Source organism: Physeter macrocephalus, unplaced genomic scaffold (assembly GCF_002837175.3).
Source record: "Physeter macrocephalus isolate SW-GA unplaced genomic scaffold, ASM283717v5 random_165, whole genome shotgun sequence".
Classification (NCBI taxonomy): Eukaryota; Metazoa; Chordata; class Mammalia; order Artiodactyla; family Physeteridae; genus Physeter; species Physeter macrocephalus.
Window position 1 is genome coordinate 36498 of NW_021145448.1, and position 10493 is coordinate 46990.

General features: G+C 52.9%; 1 long non-coding RNA gene across 3 annotated transcripts in view; it reads right to left on the reverse strand.

Annotated features, from left to right (window-relative positions):
* Positions 1-381: 381 nt before the first annotated feature.
* Positions 382-10493, reverse strand: part of LOC129391834 (uncharacterized) — a 30194-nt gene continuing 20082 nt past the window's right edge. Inside the window, exons 3-4 of one of the 3 annotated variants that reach the window (XR_008616579.1) lie at positions 4237-4308; positions 382-643 (exon numbers count right to left, since the gene is read on the reverse strand). This is a non-coding gene — a long non-coding RNA (uncharacterized lncRNA). Of the gene's footprint in view, positions 644-1686; positions 4309-10493 lie in introns of those variants that run through there. The other 2 variants (XR_008616578.1, XR_008616577.1) reach the window with 2 other exon arrangements.

Genomic DNA, 10493 nt, shown 5'->3' on the forward strand with positions numbered 1-10493 from the left:
GATTATGGGAAATGAACAGACTTGCTAAGTGTCACTCCCGGCCTCGCCTCCTCCCCCAGGTTGCACCTGCTCACCGGGAGCCCGTCAGGGCAGGTGTGTGTCTCACTCATGTTTGCCTTCTTAGCACCCAGCACTGTGCCCGGCCCAGAGCGGACACTTAGTCTGTGTTTGCTGCCTGCCCATCCTTGTTCTTGGCCCCTGTTTTCCCTTCACAGCTCCTCGTGGCCCCTGATGGTTTCTAATGTGTGTCAGGTTGAGCCTGGCATCTCCCAGAATGAGAATGTCCCGGGCAGGCCCCAGGTCTCTGCCATTTACTTTGCTTCTGAGTCAAACACAGGATTTTATTTTTTATTTTTATAAATTTATTTATTTATTTTTGACTGCATTGGGTCTTTGTTGCGGCTTTCTCTAATTGTGGTGAGCGGAGGCTACTCTTGGTTGTGGTGCTTGGGCTTCTCATTGTGGTGGCTTCTCTCGTACGGAGCACGGGCTCTAGGCACACGGCTTCAGTAGCTCTGGCGCATGGCCTTCAGAAGTTGTGGCTCGTGGTCTCCAGAGCGCAGGCTCAGTAGTTGTGGCGCACAGGCTTAGTTGCTCCGCGGCATGTGGGATCTTCCTGGACCAGGGCTCAAACCTGTGTCCCCTGCATTGGCAGGTGGATTCTTAACCACTGTGCCACCAGGGAAGCCCCCAAACACAGGATTTTAAATGGGGAGTTTGGGTCTCATTTCTGACTGGAGTTTTAGAGGCCTTGGGTGGTAGGACAGTGACCTAGAGTGGTCTGGTCTAACCTGAGGGACTTGGAGAGGGCAGGAGGTCCCAGTGATGCCCGCCAGCCCCTCTCGGGTCGGGGAGCTTGGGCTGTGAGTTGCTCAGGCTGCGTGGGGTCCACGCAGTCTAATGAAGCCTCATTTGGCTCACAGGCAAATTGGTCCCTGAACATGGCTTGTCCTTTCTTAAGCTGAACCAGAGGCCTGGTAAAGGGGACAGTGCCCTGGCTCTGTGTCACCCACTCCACTGCTGGAGGATGGCCTCTGGCACCAGGAAGCAGGAACCAGTCTGTTGGTATCCAGAGGCTGGCTCTCAGGGCTGTGGCACCCAGCCTGAAATCAGTGTGCTGCTGTGGGGATGCGGGGAGGGGCTGGAGAGAGCCACCCAGGCAGGGACAGACCTCAGGGCCCTGCCCTCTACCCACCCACTGAGCTAGTGAGGTGGGATTCACCCCCTGCTGGATGAGGGAGACTTGCGGGGTAGTGTGGGTGGGTAGAGAAAGCCATGCTCCTTGGATTTGAGGATTTACAATAAAATTTCAAAAAGTCATTTTGGGAACTGATGTAAGGGCTGCTGGCATCTTATTTTGTTAAGTAAAGATGTAAGAATAATTTTAAAAATTATTTTCTTATTATTACATCCTAAAAAAAAATGAACATTTTAATACCAAAAAAGAGAAATAAGAATAGTCTTTCCCCAGAAAGATTGATAGGCATTCTTATGCTGACATTTTGAGCTGTGGGCAGGTAAGAACCTGGTCAGGGATCAGCTCTTAAGAATTTTTGGCTTAGGGGACTTCCCTGGTGGCACAGTGGTTAAGAATCTGCCTGCCAGTGCAGGGGACACGGGTTCGAGCCCTGGTCCGGGAAGATCCCACATGCTGCGGAGCAACTAAGCCCGTGCACCGCAACTACTGAGCCTGCACTTTAGAGCCCGCGAGCCACAGCTACTGAGCCCACGCCCCACAACTACTGAAGCCCGTGTGCCTAGAGCCCGTGCTCCGCAAGAGAAGCCACCGCAATGAGAAGCCCGCGCACCGCAACGAAGAGTAGCCCCCGCTTGCCGCAACTAGAGAAAGCCCACGTGCAGCAGCGAAGACCCAACGCGGCCAAAAGTAAATAAATAAAAATAAATAAGTTAATTTTTTAAAAAAAGGAATTCTTGGCTTAGGGATTTGGGGGTATGTATGTGTGTGTGTATATGTGTGTAAGCTTGTGTGAGTGTGTGTGTATTTGTGTGTGTGTGTGTGTGTGTAGGATAGAGGTGTGAAAACAGGTAGCTACCTAATTGGTGTGATTGGAGGGAAAGGGGAGTGCTTCCCGCAACCCAAATATTTGTTGGATGAATCCAGAAAGTCTCCACTTCTCTATATCACTTAGACTTTCTGTGGATTAACTAGTTTTCTCTTTGAAAGTGCAAATATCCCATGGGCAGGGTCCCTTGGGGTAGCTGGACAAGTGCTGGGTATGTGGACGGCCTCCAGGACCGTGTTTGTCCAGGTGACATCTGGTTGGGATAAATGTCATGGGCACATGTAGGGACAGGAGACGGAGGAAAGGGGCAGGATTGCTGAGCCCTCACTGTGTGTCAGGCACGATCCCCTGGGCTTTCCCACGTGTGTCAACTCACTGAATTCTCCTAACAACATGGAGAGTGTCTTCTTCTTCTGTCCATTTTCTAGATGAGAAAACTGAAGCCCAGAAAGGACACAGGGTGTGTCCAAGGTCACACAGCCTGTGCTGGAGCCAGCGTTTATGTCCACGTCTATCTGAACTCAAGCCTGGAGCTGTTATTTCTCTAGCAGGCCAAGGCCCAGAAATGTTTAAAAACCACTTGAGGGGAATTCCTTGGTGGTCCAGTGGTTAGGACTCCGCGCTTCCACTGCCAGGGGGCATGGGTTTGATCTGTGGTCGGGGAACTAAGATCCCGCATGCCGCGCGGCGTGGCCAAACAAACAAAAAACAAAAAACCAAAAACACTTGGGTCCCATATCTGTGTCAGCACAGTGTCCAGCAGACTTGTTTTTTATTTGTTCTGTCCATACTGAAACACCACGGCTGAGTGTGTTGGCCGCTCCCAGGCCTGTGAAGGGAAGGGACAAGAACTGGTCTGGTCCAGGCTCTTTCAGTCACTTCTTTTTTAACTTAAAAAAACTGTGGCAAAATGCATATAACATAAAATTTACCATTTTAACTACCTAAAAGTGTACAGCTTGATTCACTGAAGTGTACTGAATTCAGTAGCATTTAGTACGTGCCAGGGTTGTGCAACCCTCCGCACTATCTAGTTCTGCACCCATTGGATGGTCACCCCCTATTGCTCTTCCCCCAGCCCCTGGCAACCACTGATCTGCTTTCTGTCTCTATGAATTTGCCTATTCTGGACATTTCATATAAACAGAATCACACAGTATGTGGCCTTTTTTTTTTTTTTTTTGCCGTACGCGGGCCTCTCACTGTTGTAGCCTCTCCCGTTGCGGAGCACAGGCTCCGGACGCGCAGGCTCAGCGGCCATGGCTCACGGGCCCAGCCGCTCCGCAGCATGTGGGATCTTCCCGGACCGGGGCACGAACCCGTGTCCCCTGCATCGGCAGGCGGACTCTCAACCACTGCGCCACCAGGGAAGCCCATATATGGCCTTTTTTTTAAAAAAAATTATTTATTTTACCTATTTATTTTTGGCTGCATTGGGTCTTCATTGTGGTGCATGGGCTTCTCATTGCTGTGGCTTCTCTTGTTGCGGAGCATGGGCTCTAGGCGCACAGGCTTCAGTAGTTGTAGCACATGGGCTCAGTAGTTGCGGCTCACGGGCTCTAGAGCACAGGCTCAGTAGTTGTGGTGCATGGGCTTAGTTGCTCCATGGCATGTGGGATCTTCCCGGACCAGGGCTTGAACCCATGTCCCCTGCATTGGCCGGTGGATTCTTAACCACTGAGCCACCAGGGAAGACCCCAATACGTGGCCTTTTGTGACTGGCTTAGCAGGTGACTCAGCATGATGTTTTCAAGGTTCATCCACGTTGTAGCAGGAATCAGAACGTCATTCCTTTTTATGGCTCAATAATATTCCACTGCATGGATAGACCACATTTTGTTTATCTAGTTATCAGCTGATGGACACTTAGGTTGTTCCTACCTTTCAGCTATTGTGAATAGGGCTGCTATGACTATTCGTGTCCAAGTTTTTGTCTGAACACCTGTTCTCAATTTTTTTTGGTCCTTACTAGGAGTGGAATTGTTGGGTCATATGGTAATTCTATGTTTAACTTCCTGAGGAGCAGCCAAACTGTTTTCCACAGCAGCTGCCACATTATACATTCTTACCAGCAGTGTATGAGGGTTCCAATTTCTCCACCTCCTTGCCAACACTTGTCATTTTCCTTTTTATAGCTGTCCTAGTGGGTGTGAAATGGTATCTCATTGTGGGTTTTGTTTGCATTTTCCTAATGACTAATGACATTAATCACCTTTACTGTTAACTCCTTGGGGGTCCCTCACTCTCTCCATGCCGGTTTTCTCATGTCCAAATCAGGATACACCTAAGGAGGATGTGAGGATGAAATGAGTGAACCAGGCAAAGAGCTTAGCATCCATGTCAGGCATATAGTAGGGGCTCCTAGACCACCTCAGGCAGCCCCAGGCCCGCCCTTGCTCTGTGAGGGGAGATGCTGGCTGCTCGGGGGACCCTCCTGGCTCTGACCAGCTGGGACTCTGGATAAGTTAGAGCTGCTCCCCTCTTCCTCGACCGCCCAGGATTCTACAGGGAACCATGACCCTTCAAGGCTGGGTCGGGGCTCATTTCCATTCAACCCAGAAGACAGTTATGGAGCGTAGCAGATCCCCTGGGACCCCTTTTCCATTTCCGAGCACCCCTTGCCCTCCGTGAGTTTTCCCTTCTTTGCAAGCTCTCTGCAGACTGCCCTCAGCTTCTGGAGCAGCAGAAGTGCCTGGAAGCTCATCCCCCCAAGGTGACCCTTAGCCAATGACTGGGATGTTGGGGAGGGAAGACCCAGCTCCCTTGCCTGGCATGGGGACAACCTTCACTCCAAAGTCCCCCATGTGGGACAGACTGTAGGTGTCCTCTGCACCCTTATTGGCCTCTTCCTCTCCCCTCCTGCTTCCCCAGTCCCTCTCATGTCCCCTGGGAGCACTCCCTTAGGAAATTGGAATCCCCTCTCTGGATCTGCTTCTGGAAAATTCAACTTAAGACATGCAGCATCTACTGTGTGCCAAGCCCTTTGGAAAATGCCGAGATAGACAAAGATCAGCAAGATGCAGTTCCTTCCCCAGTGGAGCTCACAGCTTGCCTGGGGCTGGTGTTGACAGCAGTAGCAATGCTGGCAGCCAGTGTTGTGTACCTACTACGTGCCGGGCACTGAGCTGAGCGTTTTACATACTTTACTTCATTTAAACCTTGTAACAATTCTGTGAGGGGATGCTATTATCATCCCCACTTTACAGATGAGAAAACTGAGGCCCAGAGAGGTTAACTAATACGTACAGAGGGATGAACTTTGGGGGGAGGGGGAAGGGGATGTCCAGATGCTCCCGTTCAACGAAGGACTGGTTGTGAGGGTGTTTCACAAGTAATTTGTTACTGACCTTGGTCAACCTTGTAGGAATTATTCAAATTAAGAAGGAAAAAAAAAGGGAATTCAAGTCCATCCCTCTGATACTGTCATTCTCTGCTCACTTACTCCTACTCTGCTTTCCTGAGCGAGAGATGTGTGGAAGTCCTGCCCATGGGCCAGGTAAAGACCCCGTCCCACACATGTGGGTGCAAATGGGGTACCAGCTGCTGCCTTACCTGGTCTCCCCACCATCTGAGCTGCCAGGAGGCCGATGGGGAGCAGGTGCCCCAGGCACCCATTGGGGGGAAGAGGCATGGCCTGTGCCCCTTTGTGATTGAGCCCTGCCCCAAGTATCAACAACTACCAGACCCCTGGGAAACAAGAAGCACCGGCTCAGGAGAAGCCAGGCAATTGCTCTCTGAGAGTGTATTGGGGTGATTAAGTGCATAGACCCAAGGCAGACAGCCTGGGATCAAATCCTAGCTCTTCTGTTTACAAGCTGAGTGACTTTGGGAAAGTTACTTACCCACTCAGTACCCCAGTTTCCTCATCTATAAAGTGGGGACAATAATAACATTGGTCTCTTAGGACTGTTGTAAGAATTAAATGAGATAATACACGCAAGGTAGAAGAAGGATAGAAGACTGCCTTGTATGTAGTAGGAACTATACAAAGGTTGGCTATATTATTACTCATTACTATTGTTGTGAAAGGTGAGTCAAGGCCTGGCTAAGACTCCTGGCTTAGGAGTCATCCAGCAGCCCCTGATAGAGGCCCTGAGTCTGGATGCACTCTCCCAGACAGATGACCTTGGACTCCTCCGTGCTCCTGTGGGGCAGGATAAAGGCTTCTGCCTCCCTCTTTCCCCACCTCCCACCCGTGGCTTGCATCTTGCCCCTGCAATGTTCCTGGGGCTCCCCTGAGTGAGAGGCTCTAGGAAGGGGACTGGGGGCTGGAGGGGATGGTCCCAGGGACACCGCCCTGGACTCTGAATGAGGACATTCTGTCTGCCAGGCTGCAGGCCTTATGGTGGGGGTGGGGGGATGACAGCTGGCTCTGTGTCCTGTAGCTGTGACTAAGCCAGCTCAGCCACTACCTCACTGTGTGACCCTGGCCAGCTCCCTCCCCTGGTCCTGGGGACAGTATGAACATTTATGAAACACTGCCTCATTTAATCCTCACCCCCATCCCCCTGCTGGTGATTCTGGTCCTCATTATCCAGACAAAGAGGCAGAGGTAGCAAGAGGTGAGTAACTGCAATAAGACAAGACAGACTCCATCAGGGAGGGGCTGGGCTAGTGGAAACCTCTCCCCACTGAAAATAACTGGATTCACTGGGTGTTCCCTCTGTTCCAGGCAGGTGTTGCTAAGGTGAGAAATCTAGAGCCACGTGCAGGTGGAGCTGGACCTGGAACCAGATCTGCTTAGATGTGGTTCCAGTGCCTGACCCTGGGCCTCAGCCACGAGGGCCAGGGCCAGGGGCTCAGCCCTTGGACTGTGCCTCTGTCCCTGGCTGGGGTCGGGGGTGCTGAGGAGATGCAGGGAGTCCTTGGCCACATAGAGGGCAGAGGGCTGTGTCTCCCCCATCAGACTGCGGGTCCCTGAGGTCAGGCGCTGGTCTCCTCACATGAGAGACTTTCTTACTGGGAACTTTTTCTTCTTTAAGTTTCTATTATAGAAACTTTCAAACATACGCATGCGTAGAGGACAAAGCATAATGACATTGGTAATCAGCTATACTTCAATATAAATAGTTTTAAAAAAAGCATAATGAACCCATTCTCAGGCTCAAGGCCAATCCCCCATCCCCTCTCCCTATCCCCACCCCCAGATCATCCTGAAGCACACCTCAGACACAATATCTCGCGAATGTTTCTGAATGTATCTAAAGATAAGGACCCTCCACAAAGAAAAGAAAGAAAACCCCTTAATTACGGAGACATTTGTGAAGGCAAGAACCCGATTCTCATTCATTTCCGCCTTGCATCCAGCTCAGGGGAGCCTCATGGCTCTGGGTTTTCAGGCGCGAAAGCAGCACAAGCTGGGTGGGGCTTCGAGTGTACAGGGGACCGACTCTGGCAAAGACCCTCAGCTGCCTGGGGAGGGCGGGGACAGGGGCGACCTCTGGGGTCCTCAGGCCTTGGGGACAGTTCCCCTCGCGGACCTTGGGTCCAGAGTTCGTCTCACTCGGCTCACGGCAGGCTCGAGGGCATCGCTGGCCTTCTTGTTTTGTGTGTGTGTTTCTTCGTTTTCATTCCCTTCCCACACTCTTCCCCTCTCCTCTCATAGTATTTGATGCCCATCTTTCTGTTGGTATGTTTCCTGCAAATGGGTGCTGCTGTTTTGTAAACTTTTTTTTTTTTTTACTCTGGTAAATGTCATTGTGTGATAGACCTCCTTCACTCAGCACTGGTTTAAAAGTCTAGCCTTGTTGCTTCCAATTGCTTCATTGTACCCCAGATGCGCAGACCCACAATTTTCTGCTCATCCTGACCGTGAACAAGTTGCCATGACACCCCTCTTTACCTGCCGGGTAGGGACAGGGCTGAGATTCCTGGGAGGTAATTGTGAGTGGAGCTGCTGGGTCCCAGGCACGCTCGTATTTCATTTGATTAAGCACAGCTGACCCCCATCCACGGCACAGAGAAGAGGGTCCCTGTGTCCCCACACCCCTGCACGGCTGGGCTTCAGCCTGCTACCTCATCTTTGCCCGTCCACCAGAGGTGATATCTGGGATTGTCAGTGTCTCTTCTCATGCTCGTTAGCTTCGGGGGCCTACGTCTCCTTTCCCGGCTTGTTCCTGGTCCTTGTTCATGTTGGGGCCGGGCCGCTGTCCTCTTGTCGCTCTGCAGGCGTTCCTCGTATCCTCTAATCTAGGTATTAATCCCTTGTCTGTTTTGGCACGGCGAGTATCCGCCATCATTCTGTCATCCTCCAGAACTTTGAAACCTAACTCCTCTCCCTCCTGCCTGTGCCCGGCTCCTTTCTGAGGGGATGGCACAGGTGAGGCCCTTCTCACTGTCTCTGCCCTTTTGGTAAATGCCAGGCATCCGGAACAGGGTACAACCTGCACCAGGAACTTGCTCTTAGCACAGGGCTCGGGCACAGGGGAGGGAGGGATGGGCCAGGGCAGGATGGCAGCTGCCCCAGGGCCCTAACCCTTGGGTTCCCTGGTCAGGGCCTCTGGGCTCAGCTGGTCAGGGTGCCTTCATTCCACACTCACCAGTGCTAGGCTGATCACTATGTTGGACCTGGGGCCTCCAGCTTGATCAAGACCCTGCCCTTGGCCTCAAAAACGCCTGCTCTGTGCGGGGAAAGAGCATGTCCACTGCCCAGGGTGGTGGCTGGGCTGAAGCTGCAGAGAGAGGGCATTGCAGGACACAGTCTTGTACCACTGCCATCGCTGGGCAGGAAGGGCTTCCCAGAGGAGGTGCCTTTGATCCGGGCTTTGGAGGAAGCAGGAGCGTTCTCCAGGTCTCAACAAGGTCTTAGCTCAAGCCCGGGCAGGAACAGGAGCCCAGCCTTTCATCTTCATTTCCAGGGAACATGCCTTCTAGGTCTCTCCCTTTCATGGAATTGAGTGGTCATTGCTCCTGGCTTCTCCTTCTGAACAGGGGCCAGGATGCCTCACAGGGAAGGGAGGCTTGCTTGGGGGTTAGCGGACCTGCCTTCTGTCCTTGCTCTCCGAGTGGCCTTGGGCAAGTCCCTCTTCCTTTCTGGACCCCGGGTCCCCGGTGAACAATGAGAGCGTGGGGTGGAGACAAGCTCTCCCAGGACCCTCTGGGAACGCTGCCAGCATGGCAGCAGTGGCATCTTCCCCTCTTCTTGGTCCCTCCACACCTTTCAAGGGATGGGGAACTGAGGGCAGAGGTCACCCTGAGTCTGTGGCCCCAGGCTCTCCGCTGCCTCTCTGCCCTGTAAACCACCTTGCTAATAGCCACAGGGTTTGCTCTCAGAGCCTTTCTGTACTTCCTCATAATACTCCTGTGAACAGAGCAGGTCCCGTGGTCCAGGCACTGTGCAGGTGTTTTACATTCCTGACCTCATTTACCTCCCACAAATCTGCAAGGTGGGTACGATGACTACCCCCTTATTGCAGGTGATACGGAGGGGCTCAGAGAGACTGAGCCACCTGCCCAAGGTCACCCAGCTTATAAGTGGCAGGACAAGGATCCCAGCCCAGCTCTGCCTGCTCCAGAGTCCATTTCCTAATCGCCTTCTCCCACACCCCCATAGGGCCTCCCTCCTAAATTCCACCTACCCTGTTAGCGTTCCTTGGTCAAGCCCTCTCCATCTATCTCCTTGATTCCAAACCTCGACCTCACACAGACACCTCCGCCTCTCCCAGGCTCACTCCTACTTTCCCCTCTGTTGCCCCCTTTCCTGGTGGAGCCTCATCTGCCCCCTCCCCATCCCAGCCTCTTCTCACTTCTCTGCACCTCCCTGGAGTGTGCCCAGGAGCTGGGTGCCTACAAAGCATGCCTGAAGCTCCTCATGAAGCCCCAGCCCTGCAGCACACGCTGAGGTGGGGCTTGGGGGGTGCTCTGGGCCTCACATCCAGGGGTGTCACCCCCCTTTCTGAGGTTGAGCTGAGTCAGCCATGGAGGAGGTCGCCCTTTAGGGCCCAGAGGGGCTGGAGACTGGGCCTTGGCAGCTAGTCTGGCATGTGCCTGATGTGGCCAGCCTGAGGGGTACGTGCCTGTCTTGCTGGAAGGCACTGGCTTATCAGAGGGGAGTGAAGGGGCTGGGACACCCCGTCTCCTGGGACGTGCAGGGACTCACGCCACCCGGGGGTGTGCACGTGTGCGTGTGTGCACGTGCCAGCTGTGCCAGACCAGGACAGCGCCGGCCTGGCCCCGGAGGAGGGGTGGTGGGAGTTCTCGGTTCACTACTTGCTTCCCCTGCATTTAACAAACAGCACAGTGTCTGGGACCCAGCAGGCCTCTGGCCCGTCTTCGTTGTTATTATTTTATAGTTAGGAGCTTAAATCACATTTTCTTTCCCCCCAGGCAAAGCCTGTCTTTCACATGAAACCCCAGCTGGTAGAGGGCCCAGCGAGAGTGTGTGTGTGTGTGTGTGTGTGTGTGTGTGTGTGTGTGTGTGTGAGAGAGAGAGAGAGAGAGAGAGAGAGAGAGAGAGAGAGAGAGAAAGTG